The sequence below is a fragment of the Stomoxys calcitrans genome, chromosome 5 (genome assembly GCF_963082655.1).
Source record: "Stomoxys calcitrans chromosome 5, idStoCalc2.1, whole genome shotgun sequence".
Classification (NCBI taxonomy): domain Eukaryota; kingdom Metazoa; phylum Arthropoda; class Insecta; order Diptera; family Muscidae; genus Stomoxys; species Stomoxys calcitrans.
In genome coordinates, this window is record NC_081556.1 from 37,203,405 (window position 1) to 37,218,806 (window position 15,402).

Sequence of the window (15,402 nt, forward strand, 5' to 3'; positions counted from 1 at the left end):
CAAATCGAGTCCCATATACCCATATTTGGTTAATATGCCCATTTGAGGCGTTTTCGGGGGATTGGTGTGACCCCCTATACTTTTGTATAGCAGATTCGTAATCTACTCCCGAATACCTTTCATTTGAGTTCCATATTGATGTGAACGTTCAATATGTCTGCTTGGAGGAGTTTTGCGGTTTGGGCGACTTCTTGGATACTTGGACCCAATTTTAAATACCATATTTGCATTCTAATTTTCAATACATTTCATTTGATACCCATATTGTAATATCGGTCCACTTTTTATAATGGGTTGTGTTTTTGGAGTAACGGAGGAGGGTCTGCCCTGTTCCGATATTAACAAATTATAAAGCCGGTTTCTCCCTGCTGCCCATATCCGCAATCTACTCCCGAATACCTTTCACTTGAGTACCATATTGTCATGATCGGCGTAAAACCATATATTATGGGGTTCATGGGTTGGTGCGGCCCCCCAGTTACTTGGACCCAGTTTTTTAATATGAAATTCGTTCTCTACTCCTGAATACCTTTCATTGGAGTTCCATATTGTCCCGATTGGTACACTTTTATTTTTAGGTAATACCTTTGGGGTAGGGGGGAGGGTCCGCCCCCCTTCCGATATCAAAAAACTATATAGCTTATATTTCCTTCCAGACCAACCTACACAATCTGTGAAAATTTCAAGGTAATCGGTTCAGCCGTTTTTGAGTCTATACGGAACAAACAAACAAACACAAATTGAATTTTATATATAAAGTGGAGCAAAACATCATTGGCAGTATTGGTAAAAACCCACAGCAGGGAACGGGTTTAAAAAATACTGAATAGTCAGGAATATTCGTTGGGACTTTATACAATATGCTGTGCTTTTACATAACCTGGGTGATGAGAATGGAAGCAAAAATTGTTTCTTAATGGTGAATGGTAGGTAGAAAGATTTCGTAATATCTGAGATGAGCTTTTCATTAATCCCACTGATTACTTCATCCACCATGATTTATTATGGTTGATGGTTGGGCAGTGGAGTCGAAGTTGGATTCTAAGTATTAAGGCGGAGTTGGGTAAGCTTGTCCCAACTCCGAACCGGTCTCCACTTCGGCAAAGAACTCTGACTGCGACTCCGACCCAAGATGGGAATCGGGGGTCAGACTAGACAGTCTGACAACAAATATGCAATACTTAGCAAAGCGCTAAGCGAAGGAGAGATATGAGAGAGAAGAGGACGTTTAGAAAAAATTTCTCATGGAAGAGAATTTTTAAATAAATTTTACATTAAACTTTTCTATAGAAGAAGAAAGAATTTTGACAGAATTTCCTATAGAAAAGAAGTTTTGACAACATTTCCTATAGAATAGAAAGGTTGACAAAAATTTCCCACAGAAATTTTGTTGCAATAGAAAGATTCGTTCTGAGAAAATTTGGTCGAAAATATCGTTGCTATAGGAAATTTTAACAAATTACGTTGACATAGAAAATTGCTTAGACTATTTTTAAAGTTCTTTAAATAAAAAACAACAACAACATTCCGTTTGTTATTTTCAAACAACTCCAATTTTTTTTCTTTATTATAAACTTCCAACCACATTTGTTCGCCCACAAACAAATAATTACAAAAAACAACGCCTGCCACTTGTCCACAAGCAGCATGGATAGTGGTGAAAAAAGCAGCGCTTTTTGCAGTGATGCTGATGGCAATGCAAGCGATGCCAGCGAAGGTCCAAAACCCAAAAAGACATCGTAATTCCGAATCACCAAAACTACTGCACCAGCCAAAACGTATTTCTCTTCATGATGAACCAAGTATTAGCAAAAACAGGAATCAATTACTTAATAACACCGAAAAGGATAAAAATGAAAATAACTCCAATGAAAACAATGAACCTAGACCGCCATCTATAATGCTATCCGATGTTTCGGACCCTAAAAAATGCTAGATGAAATAACAAAAGTTATAGATCCCAGTGAATTACCGTATAAATCTTTTCACAATGGCCAAGTTCGTTTGTTGATGAAAACAACAAACTCTCACAGAGAAATGGTCAAACATCTTGATAAACGAAATGTAAAATTTTTCACATATCAATTGAAGCAAGAAAAGTCATGTCGGTTTGTAGTGAAAAACTTAAATTACTCAACCCCAATCGATGTTATAAAACAAGAAATTGAGAAAAGAAACCATAAAGTTCGAAATATTGTTATTATTAAACATAGAATTACAAAGGAACCCCTCTCAATGTTCTTTGTTGACCTTGAACCAAGCCCTAATAATAAAGATGTTTGGGACATTCGATATATTTATCACGCAGTCGTCAAAATTGAACCTCCATTGAAAACTAACGACATTATCCAGTGTCACAGATGTCAACACTTTTGGAAATAGCAAGACTTATAGCCGAAAACTATATAGCTGTGTTAAATGCGACTTGAACCACCGAACTGCTCAGTGCAACAAAGAAAAGGAAACCCCTCCATAGTGTAGCAATTGCTCAGGCAATCATACCGCTAGCTATAAAGGCTGTAAAGTTTATAAGGAACGAAAGTTTCAGAAGCAACGAGTATATCGAAGGCCGAGCAATAGCAACAACTACAATACAATCCAAATGGCTCACATTTTGTATCTCAAAATGATGGTGTTAATAAAGGGTGATTTTTTTGAGGTTAGGATTTTCATGCATTAGTATTTGACAGATCACGTGGGATTTCAGACATGGTGTCAAAGAGAAAGATGCTCAGTATGCTTTGACATTTCATCATGAATAGACTTACTAACGAGCAACGTTTGCAAATCATTTTCAGTGAATCATTTTCAGTGAAATCATTTTCAGTGAATCGACAAATTTTGTTCAGCGATGAGGCTCATTTCTGGTTGAATGGCTACGTAAATAAGCAAAATTGCCGCATTTGGAGTGAAGAGCAACCAGAAGCCGTTCAAGAACTGCCCATGCATCCCGAAAAATGCACTGTTTGGTGTGGTTTGTACGCTGGTGGAATCATTGGACCGTATTTTTTCAAAGATGCTGTTGGACGCAACGTTACGGTGAATGAACACATTTCGAACCGAACACTGATTTTGGTAATAAAATTCAATGATTTGCAAGCGTTGCTCGTTAGTAAGTCTATTCATGATGAAATGTCAAAGCATACTGAGCATCTTTCTCTTTGACACCATGTCTGAAATCCCACGTGATCTGTCAAATACTAATGCATGAAAATCCTAACCTCAAAAAAATCACCCTTTATTAATAATAAAGCCCCAAACAATTTTTCCCATGCCGATGTTTTAGGCAGCAATAACAATCGACAAAACAGTTCTTTTGATAAAATTGATGCTTTGTTGCATAAACAAATCGAACTAACAAACTCCTTGCTCAGCATTATGTCAACACTTCTATGTAGATTATGCTAATTGCATACCAACTTACGTCTGCCAATATGGCAATGCCAATGGGCTTCCGAACCACAAAAATTAAGTCGAAATATTTCTCAGCACCAACTATAATGATAGTTTCCTTATTTCTAAAACTCATTTTACCAGCAGAACCTATCTCCGCATAAGGGGTTACCCAAGCCACCGTGCACAAGGAGTATCCTGTATTCTTGTTGAAATTCTTTAAAATACGAAACATTCGACAGTATTCAAATAGATTATGTCCAAGTGGCTAATATAAGAATTTCAAGCAGGAGTAACTCTTTTGTATTGGGTTGCCCAAAAAGTAATTGCGGATTTTTTTAAAGAAAGTAAATGCATTTTTAATAAAACTTAGAATGAACTTTAATCAAATATACTTTTTTACACTTTTTTTCTAAAGCAAGCTAAAAGTAACAGCTGATAACTGACAGAAGAAAGAATGCAATTACAGAGTCACAAGCTGTGAAAAAATTTGTCAACGCCGACTATATGAAAAATCCGCAATTACTTTTTGGGCAACCCAAAAGTTTCCTCTGTCTATTTTCCGCCAAGACACACTATATTATGCCAAGAATAAGTGCAATTTTTTCCACGATGGGTAATAAATTCCTAATTGGAGGAGATTTTAATGCCAAACATCCTTTGTGGGGTTCCGGAAGGAAGAGAACTTCTTAAATGTTTGAAATGTAAAAACTACTCAGTCCTTTCCGCGGGCTCACCAACATACTGGCCAACAGACCAACAAAAAAGAAATCCGGTAGAACTGAAAAAAGTATCGCGGAAGCATTTGCTGTTCAGGTCAGTGAAATATTCCTTCCTTGCAATTTCAACACGCATGAAGACAGAGAGGAGATACAAATTTTTCTAGAATCGCCATGTCAAATGAGTTTATCACTTAAACACATAACACCTAAAGAAGTTGAGGGTGAAATTAAAGCTTTGAAAACTAATAAGTCTCCTGGATATGACACTATCACTGCAAACATTGTTAAAATCTTACCAAAAAAAAGGACATACTTTACCTAACGTACATTTTCAATTCTGTTTTGTGAATGGACTATTTCCAACTCAATGGAAATGTGCGGAAGTTATAATGATTCCTAAGCCAAACCAACCAGAACCACCTTTTGTCGTCGTTCGGACCTATAAGTCTGTTAACAATATTTTCTAAAATATTTCAAAAAAAAAATCGTAAGAAACTATTGCCTTTGCTGGACAAAGAAAACATAATTCCAGATCATCAGTTTGGTTTCAGGCATAAGCATGGCACACTAGAACATCGAATAGCGAACATCTTTCTTGACGTTCAACAAGCTTTTGACCGCGTGTGGCATGATGGTCTTCTATATAAGATAAAGAAACTTCTGCCAGCCCAATTCTTTTTGTTCTTCAAAAGTTATCTCTCGAAACGTCATTGCTAAGTTAAAGTCAAGGACGAGATGTCACTGCGTTTTGAAATAAAGGCAGGCATACTACAAGGTAGTGTTCTTGGTCCTATATTATTGGGTTGCCCAAAAAGTAATTGCGGATTTTTTTAAAGAAAGTAAATGCATTTTTAATAAAACTTAGAATGAACTTTAATCAAATATACTTTTTTACACTTTTTTTCTAAAGCAAGCTAAAAGTAACAGCTGATAACTGACGGAAGAAAGAATGCAATTACAGAGTCACAAGCTGTGAAAAAATTTGTCAACGCCGACTATATGAAAAATCCGCAATTACTTTTTTATATACTATCCCAGTTGGAAGTAATGTCACATTCAGCGACAAACGCTGACGACACAACACAAGTTATTCTCCTGTAGTAGCATCTTGTCACGTTCAAATTAAAATCAAGCGTCTGGAGAAATGACTGCTGAAATGGAATTTTAAAGTAAACTTAAATAAATCAAGTCATGCTACTTTTTCAACAAGACATAAAGATTGTCCTCAAGTAAAATTGCTTGCTCACCCCATACCACAGAAAAATCAAGTAAACTATCTGGGAATAACATTAGACAGGCGCAAGTTATACTGGCTACTTGGCCCTAAGTCCCAATTAAACTTTAAAAATAAACTTAGGATTTATAAAACTATATTGAAACCGGTGTGGACTTATGATATCCAGTTGTGGGGAACAGCCAGCAATTTCATCGTCGAGATTCTTAAGAGATACCAATCTAAAACACTGGTACTAATTGTAAATGTTCCATGGTTCATAAGGAACAACAATATTTTGAAAGTTTTGAATATGCCTACTATAAAAGACGAAATAAGGCGACATACTACAAACTATGTTCAATCACCCAAACCCTTTAAGTGTGTCCCCGCAAGATGGCAGCAATGCAACGAGAAGACTGAAAAGAAAACTAATTTAATCGGAATAATTTAATTAACTAAAATGTAATAACTCATATTATTTAATTTGTAATTTTTATACCCTAAACCATAGGATGGAGGTACACTAATATCGTCATTCTGTTTGTAACACCTCCAAATATGGGTCTGAGGCCCCATAAAGTATATATATTTTTGATCGTCATGTCGTTTCAAGTCGATCTAGCCAAGGAGTAAAGCTAGCCGCTTGAAATTTTGCACAAATACTTTTTATAAGTGTAGGTCGGTTGGGATTGTAAATGGGCCAACTCGGTCCATATTTTGATATAGCTGTCATATACACCGATCTTGGGTATTGACTTCTTGAGCCTCTAGAGGGCGCAATTTTCATCCGATTTCAATTAAATTTTGCACGTTGTGTTTTGGTATCACTTCCAACAACAATGCTAAGTATAATTCAAATCGGTTCATAATCTGGTATAGCTGTCATATAAACCGATCTTGCATCCGACTTCTTGCGCCAATAGAGCGCGCAATTCTCCTCCGATTTGGCTGAAATTTTGCAAGACAAATCGGTAGATAACCTGATATAGCTGTTATATAAATCAATCTAGGATCGTGACTTCTTGAGCCTCTAGAGGGCGCAATTCTCACTCATGACTTTCAACATACGTGTCTAATATGGTCTGAATCGATCAATACCTTGATACAGCTCCCATATAAACCTATCTCCCGATTTTGCTTCTTGAGCCCCTACAGGGGGCAATTCTTATCCGAATGAAGTAAAATATTACACAATGACTTCTACAACGTTCGGCATTCATTTATGGTCCGAATCGGACTATTACTTGTTTTAATATCAGTCTATTTATAAAGTTCAATGGAGCTGCATAATTTCTGTTATTTAGAAAATAATTCATCACATTTGCTTATTGTCTTTATTAGATAGATTTCAAATTAATATGTTAAAAAAAAAAGTTTTGTACTCCTATTTTGTCAAAGTAGCTAAGTTCTAGGAAAATAATTTTTTCTGGAGAATTTTGTTAAATTGTTTTTATTGAAAATAAGAGAATTATATTTTGTAATACGTTTACGAAAAACTTTGTCAACATTTCTTAGGATTTTTTTTAAATATTTTCTTGCTATAGGAAACATAGTCGAAGTTTTGTGCCTTCTATTTTGTCAAAATTTCTGAGTTTTAGGAAATTTTGTTGAATTTTTTTTTCACCTAACCAACACGCAGTGCATTGCGTTGGCAATTAGAAAAAGTTAAGGGTTGGAGGTGGGAAAGAGAGAGAGTAGTGTTTATTGATATTAGTCTTAAATTTCTGAACTTTAATGTCGGTAGGAAAGATATTAGCTGAAAGTCGATTCCACATACGAATGGTTCGGGCGAAAAATGCATGGTCCGGTCGACTGGCCAATCGATTACAAACGGGTGTGAGTTTTTGGCAAGTCTTGAATTCCTGGTGAACGTCCTAACGTCAGAATTAAGAAGACGAATATCCCTGGAACACTTGCCATGAAAACTACGATAGAGCAATACAACGCAACCCAATTTCGACGATGTTCAAGAAAAGCAATAGAGTAGAGTTGGATACCCTACTGTCCCCAATCAACACCATCGCTCTCCGTTGAACCCGGTCAAGTATTGGGTTGCCCAAAAAGTAATTGTGGATTTTTTAAAAGAAAGTAAATGCATTTTTAATAAAACTTAGAATGAAGTTTAATCAAATATACTTTTTTTACACTTTTTTTTCTAAAGCAAGCTAAAAGTAACAGCTGATAACTGACAGAAGAAAGAATGCAATTACAGAGTCACAAGCTGTGAAAAAATTTGTCAACGCCGACTATATGAAAAATCCGCAATTACTTTTTGGGCAACCCAATAGCTCCAAGGATGATTTTGGAGCTCATGCCCATATATGAGAGTTATATTCCCTCCTCGGCCTGATGTAAGTAGTACAGATATTGAGAAGATCTGGAGAGGTGAAATATTTCTTGCACCGCTTAAGAAAGCCCAAACACTTGAATGCTTCTTTCGACACTTCGAATACATGTTTTGACCAACGGACATCACATTATATCTTTATGACCAGAACATCAAGAGCATCTGACGGCTCATTATCTATACCGTCGACAGATATCGACGATTGTAGTGGGTCAGTGAATCGCTTGTGAGACAAGAAACAGCACTGCATCTTCTGTGCGTTAAAGTCTACCCTGTTCATTCTACCCCACTCGGAAGTGGCTAACAAATCCTGGGAGAGCGCCTCATCCATAATGCGCCTCCTGCCCACAATTTCTTGAGGACTGGGCCTATGGTCGAATGAATATAAATGACACAGACTATTGTCATCGGCAAATGAGTAGACTGGATTCGAAATCTGACTAAATAGGTTGTCAATGAAAATAAGAAAAAGGGAAAGGACAGAGCCTTGTGGCACACCTGCGGTCAATGTATACTCATCTTCTCGGAAATGGCCAACAAATCCTGAGAGAGCGTCTCATCCACAATGCGCTTCCTGTTCACAATTTCTTGAGGACTGGGCCTATGGTCGAATGAATATGAATGACACAGACTATTGTCATCGGCAAATGAGTAGACTGGATTCGAAGTCTGACCCAATAGGTTGTCAATGAAAATAAGAAAAAGGGAAGGGGAAAGGACAGAGCCTTGTGGCACACCTTCTCGGAAATGGCCAACAAATCCTGGGAGAGCATCTTATCTATAATGCGCCTCCAATGCACAATTTTTTGAGGACTGGACCTATGGTCGAATGAATATGAATGACACAGACTACTGTCATCGACAAATGAGTTGACTGTATTCGAAGTCTGACCCAATAGGTCTTCAATGAAAATAAGAAAAAGCGAAGGGGATAGGACAGAGCCTTGTGGTACACTTGCGGTCAATGTATACTCATCTGATGAGAAACCCATCTACAACAACTCGTATAGTGCGATCTCTGAGAAAGCTCGATATAAATCGAACAAAGTTATTACCGACACCAAAAGCGACAGATCCTATCAAATGCCTTGGAGATATCCAGAGCCACGACCTTACTCTCACCAAACTGGTGGATAAAGCGACGCCACCGTTCCAACAAAAATGCCATTAGGTCTCCCGTAGAGCGATTTCTGCGCAACCCATACTGTCTGTCGCTAAGAAGACCATTGGACTCCAAGTATCTGACAAGATGATGGTTAACCATACTCTCCATAACCTTGGAGAACGCGGAGCATATCGCAATTGGCCGGCAATTCGCAGGATTGTTCGCCCCACCTTTCTTGGGGATGGGATGAACGTTCGCAAACTTCCAACGCGTTGGGAAAACACCCGCACGGTAAGCAAGGTTGCGTAGTCGACGAGCAAGCGTCGAAGAACACTTACAAAGGACCAGAGTTGATTCGCAAGGAATTGAATTGTTTTTATTGAAAATAAAACAATTATATATTGTATTAAGTTTAACGGGAAGATTCATTTATTTATCATATATATATATATATATATATGTATATATTTATTTGTATATAACACAAAAATCAATAATAATAAAGTTTTTTTTTTTGTTGTTGTTTGTTTTATCATGAAAACCTAATTTCGTTGTATAATTTGGGATAAAATTGAATTAATTAAAAGAGTTCATTATATGCATAATTGGGGGTTAAGGTGAATACAAGTTAGTTAGTTTTAAGTAGTAGATTTTTGTTGTTGTGTGTAACATTAGGCAAAATAGTTTAACCTTAAGCATTGTTCTTGTTTTATAATAATATAAACATTAAAGAAACAGAGTATCTGTGTGTGTGTGTGTGTGGTAGTGGGTGTAAAGACTTAAATGTAATTGACTCTTCTTAATTGCACTAGGAAAGAGAAGCCCTAAGCAAAACAATTGTTATCTAGCATTTTCATGTTGTTCTTCTTCTATATCCTGTTTGGTGTCATACATACTACAATACATCACACATAGTCACATTTGTGAGTGATTCACATGCTACATACAATACATCACACGGTAGAATAAAATCAATTTATTACTCTCATTCTACCACGTGATAAATAATTAAAATTAATAATGCTTTTTTGTTTTGTTTTTGTTCTATAAAATGGCTGATTTTCATTCTTTGCTCATCTATCTTAATTGCTCTGCTAAATGAGATGTAAAAAAATAGTAAACAAGGATTCATTCTACATGATAAATTATTGTACTCGTATAAGGTAATCAATCCATTATTACATATTATAATCATCTAGACATTATCATTTGTTCCTAATCATTTGTCTACGTGGGAGAAATTTTGAGCTGAGGATAAGGACAATTGTGGCTAGAGGAATATCATATGGGGGGGTGGGCTTTATGCCCTTTTTGTGGCTATTGCTTATCAATGGGATTCTTAGGTATTCTGGGGGACTTTCAAGTTTGTTACCTGCTGAGAATTCTACTATTGCAGACCTAGTTCTAGATGCTTTACAGAAACTGTCTGGTGAAAATGACATGTTTAAGGTTGCAAGGTGGCCTTGGTTTTTTTTTTTTTTTGCAGAACAAGACGGCAATTTTTTGTGGGGCGCAGGAAGTTCCTAGGAATAAGGTAGTCATATAAGCGTTTTTTTTTTGGGCAGAAGTTTCTTGGAATCAGCCATATAGGCTTCAGGATGGTTGTAGCATCTTTCAAGCGGTGGTTCTCGCTATCCTGAATGCAAATTTTGCAAATTTGTCCACGAACATTCCTTTAAGGAATCGGAAACCAACTTCTCACATATCGATGGGTTCTTTCCGCTTCCAGTTTAAGCTCATTGATAAGGGACCGGTTTTTTATAGTCTAGTACAAACGGCGTTGCGCAGTATGAAACTTCTTTTGGGGAAAAGTTTTTACATGGCTGTTAAACCATTTTTTTTCAAATGGCACAATACCTCACATACGTTGCCAGTATTAGAAGGAGTTAACCAACGCAGAAAATATTTTCTTCGAACTACGAGGAAGACTGTGCTGGATCCCGAGCCATCAAGGGGTGACAGCAACGGAATGGGTAAGCACCAATCGTGCAATGGAATCTGTGAATTCTCCCCTGTTCGAGCTTCTTGCCAGGATGGAAGCTTTCTTTGATGACCGCCACAATCCCATGGCAGTCGGTTGTGCGTAACGGATTGAACAGATGGAGTCCTTCATCGGCAAAGGCTGCCCCCTCAATGTACGTGTTCGTCCTTTTTCGTCATGGGAGAGGCACATTCCGGAGTGCCTTCTTCGCAAGATTCTGGTCCGTGCCGGGATTGATTGAAATGAACTCCGGTCCCTGGTTCTGTTCGGTTTACCAAATCCGCCTCCATCATCGGTCAGTGTCGGTGAGGTGTTACCGGTGCATGGCCTTACGACACAACGGGAGTACTGTCACACTGAACATGTTGCAAGGTGCTATGCGAACATAAACGGCAGAGGGTCACAAACAAAGTCGTCGTCGTCTATGTCCTCATCGTTGGACTATGTGACCCCTCCGACCTCTCCTGTGCGGAAATATAAGCCCCAGCCCCAACCGGGCCAGTGCCGAGAAGTGTATCCTTCTTGCAATTGTTTGCGAGACAAGATCGACGAGATAGTAGATTTTATGAGTCGGAAGAACATATTGGTTGCAGCGAGCCAGAAGACAAAGCTGTCCTGCCCCCAGCACAGTTGTCACAAATACAATGTGCTACCTAAGGATCGCTTAAAGAATGGAGGTGGGGTATAGGCTTTCGTGATACACCATTCCGTGCGCTAGTGAACCCAGCAAGGAATGTATGTGTATAGCAGTCAAGTCCGGTACTGTCGAGATAGAGCGTGTACATACCGCCGGTTGGTAGTTGTGTCCCACATAATGCCCAAGTTTACAGGCCCGACATTAGTGGCCTACTGTTTGCCTATAATCGCCTGGTTCACCAACAACTGACCACCCGACTTCATGACCTCTGAGCGGGGGCCGTTTACCAATCAGAAGAAGGATGTGCTAGCTGTTGAGAGAAAATTCCGAAACATCTCTAACGCAGCATCCGCTGGCTTTAAACCAGCTGGTCGAATACCCCAAATGCGGCCCAATTGCTCGGCGCAGGCAGTGGTACTCGCAGACGAACATAATGGATCAGAATCAGCGAGCTGAATCTGGAAATAAATGGGGTAGTCAACAAACATAGGCGGAATTTGTGGCACCGGTTTAGTCAAGCAGTGGTCTACTGTTAAGTCACTCTCGAACCCCGGTAGAAGGGATGACAGGATCTCAGTCACTTTTGGGGACGTAACCGTGACTGATCCGAAGATATGCGTCAGGTTGTTCAACCGTCAATCTATTGTGCGACCCGAGAGTGACAGGGCAAGGAGGAGAGCCATTCGCCGTATCCGTGGTCTCCGAGCCGATGGACAGCCATTACAATTTACCGTGGGCGAAGTTACGAATGTCATCAGTGGCGCCAAATCATCCAAGGCTTTGGGCCCCGACCGAATCTGTACAATGATGCTGAAGAATCTGTATATACCTGGAATTGAGTACTTACTACTATCCTGAACACTCTTATAGTTCCCGATGTCTGGAAAATGGGCAGAATGATCCCGCTACTGAAGCCTGGAAAGGATTCGAGCAAGGGGAGTCGTACAGACTGATCTCCCTTCTCTCACCTGTAGCCAAGACGTTTGAGGGACTACTCCTCCCGAGCCTCGTTGGAGAATTTCCTTTCGCTGAGCATCAGCATGGATTTCGAAGATTACATAGCACAACAACTGCTTTGCATAACATCACCGCACACAATTGCTGTGGCTTAAATCAGCCCAGGCCATGTGATAGGACGGTGTTCGTGGAACTGGGCCTATCGAAGGCATTTGACAGCCATGCTAAAATATTTGAGGACATCGCCAATACGTCCTTCCAGCCAGTCCTGAAACTCTGGGTCTGGTATTTATCGGTGTGGTCGCCAGTCATTTGTGAAATTTTGGGATAAGACATCAAAGCACCGAAGAGTGAAACAGAAAGTTCCCCAAGGCGGAGTGTTATCTACGGCACTATTTAACGCCTATCGATCCTCCATTCCACATCCTTCAGAAGGCATACAGATCATGTCATAACGATTGCGGGTAATTGTACAATCACGGCATCAAGCCCCCCACCCAGCAGCGCCAGTGTGGTCTCGTTATACGCAGTGGAATAATATTCAGATCTGTCAGAATGCCGCTTTTCGAACTGTGCCCGGCTGTCTCTCCAGTTCTCACGTGGTCCATCGCCATCAGGAGACAAAGATCCTAACCATGCGAAGACATAACTACATGCTGTCTTAGCAATACCTTCTGGACTGTTATAGTAGAGACCATCCAAATCATCATCTTGTGGATAGGTATCCACCGCCTAGAAGTCCTAAGGTAGATCCACATGTGCGTGATATTCACCACGCCTCTAGATCTAGCGGCATATCAAGCGCTCAGTAATTGTTTTCTGATTTCGCTGAAAACTAGCACATAGTTATGAGTACGGTCCAAATGAGGCCCTGATTTGGATATTGGTTTCATATAAACCGATCCTCGATTCTACTTCTGTGGCCGCTAGAGGTCGCCATTAATATCCAATTGCTAAAATGTTTCCGTGTAATTTTGTTATGACTTCTAACATTCACACTTAGTGTGGCCCAAATTAACCTTAAACATAATATAGCGCCCTTTAAACCCCCCCCCCCCCCATCGGTCTATGTTTAACTCTTATATAAACTGATCTCTCGACTTGACTCCTGGAGCCACTAGAGGGCGCAATTGCTTTCTGACTTGGCAGAAGTTTTGCCAGTGGTTGTAGTTGTTGTTGAGGGCGCCATCAATATCCAATTGCTTCAATTTTCCCGTGTTATATTGTAATGACTTCTAGCATTCACACTCAGTGTGGCCCAAATTAAGCTTAAATCTAATATAGTGCTCTTAAAAACCCATCGGTCTATGTTTAGATATAACTCTCTCGATTTGACTCCTGGAGCCACTAGAGGGCGCAATTGCTGTCTGACTTGGCACAAATTTTGCAAGTGGTTATTGTTGTTGTAGCCACATTTTCGAGTGGAGTTGGCAATCCTTGTCAAGGATCCTAAGGATCGCTTAAAGAATGGAGGTGGGGTATAGGCTTTCGTGATACACCATTCCGTGCGCTAGTGAACCCAGCAAGGAGTGTATGTGCAGTCAAGTCCGGTACTGTCGAGATAGAGCGTGTACATACCGCCGGTTGGTAGTTGTGTCCCACATAATGCCCAAGTTTACAGGCCCGACATTAGTGGCCTACTGTTTGCCTATAATCGCCTGGTTCACCAACAACTGACCACCCGACTTCATGACCTCTGAGCGGGGGCCGTTTACCAATCAGAAGAAGGATGTGCTAGCTATTGAGAGAAAATTCCGAAACATCTCTAACGCAGCATCCGCTGGCTTTAAACCAGCTGGTCGAATACCCCAAATGCGGCCCAATTGCTCGGCGCAGGCAGTGGTACTCGCAGACGAGCATAATGGATCAGAATCAGCGAGCTGAATCTGGAAATAAATGGGGTAGTCAACAAACATAGGCGGAATTTGTGGCACCGGTTTAGTCAAGCAGTGGTCTACTGTTAAGTCACTCTCGAACCCCGGTAGAAGGGATGACAGGATCTCAGTTACTTTTGGGGACGTAACCGTGACTGATCCGAAGATATGCGTCAGGTTGTTCAACCGTCAATCTATTGTGCGACCCGAGAGTGACAGGGCAAGGAGGAGAGCCATTCGCCGTATCCGTGGTCTCCGAGCCGATGGACAGCCATTACAATTTACCGTGGGCGAAGTTACGAATGTCATCAGTGGCGCCAAATCATCCAAGGCTTTGGGCCCCGACCGAATCTGTACAATGATGCTGAAGAATCTGTATATACCTGGAATTGAGTACTTACTACTATCCTGAACACTCTTATAGTTCCCGATGTCTGGAAAATGGGCAGAATGATCCCGCTACTGAAGCCTGGAAAGGATTCGAGCAAGGGGAGTCGTACAGACTGATCTCCCTTCTCTCATCTGTAGCCAAGACGTTTGAGGGACTACTCCTCCCGAGCCTCGTTGGAGAATTTCCTTTCGCTGAGCATCAGCATGGATTTCGAAGATTACATAGCACAACAACTGCTTTGCATAACATCACCGCACACAATTGCTGTGGCTTAAATCAGCCCAGGCCATATGATAGGACGGTGTTCGTGGAACTGGGCCTATCGAAGGCATTTGACAGCCATGCTAAAATATTTGAGGACATCGCCAATACGTCCTTCCAGCCAGTCCTGAAACTCTGGGTCTGGTATTTATCGGTGTGGTCGCCAGTCATTTGTGAAATTTTGGGATAAGACATCAAAGCACCGAAGAGTGAAACAGAAAGTTCCCCAAGGCGGAGTGTTATCTACGGCACTATTTAACGCCTATCGATCCTCCATTCCACATCCTTCAGAAGGCATACAGATCATGTCATAACGATTGCGGGTAATTGTACAATGACGGCATCAAGCCCCCCACCCAGCAGCGCCAGTGTGGTCTCGTTATACGCAGTGGAATAATATTCAGATCTGTCAGAATGCCGCTTTTCGAACTGTGTCCGGCTGTCTCTCGTGGTCCATCGCCAGTTCTCACGTGGTCCATCGCCATCAGGAGACAAAGATCCTAACCATGCGAAGACAT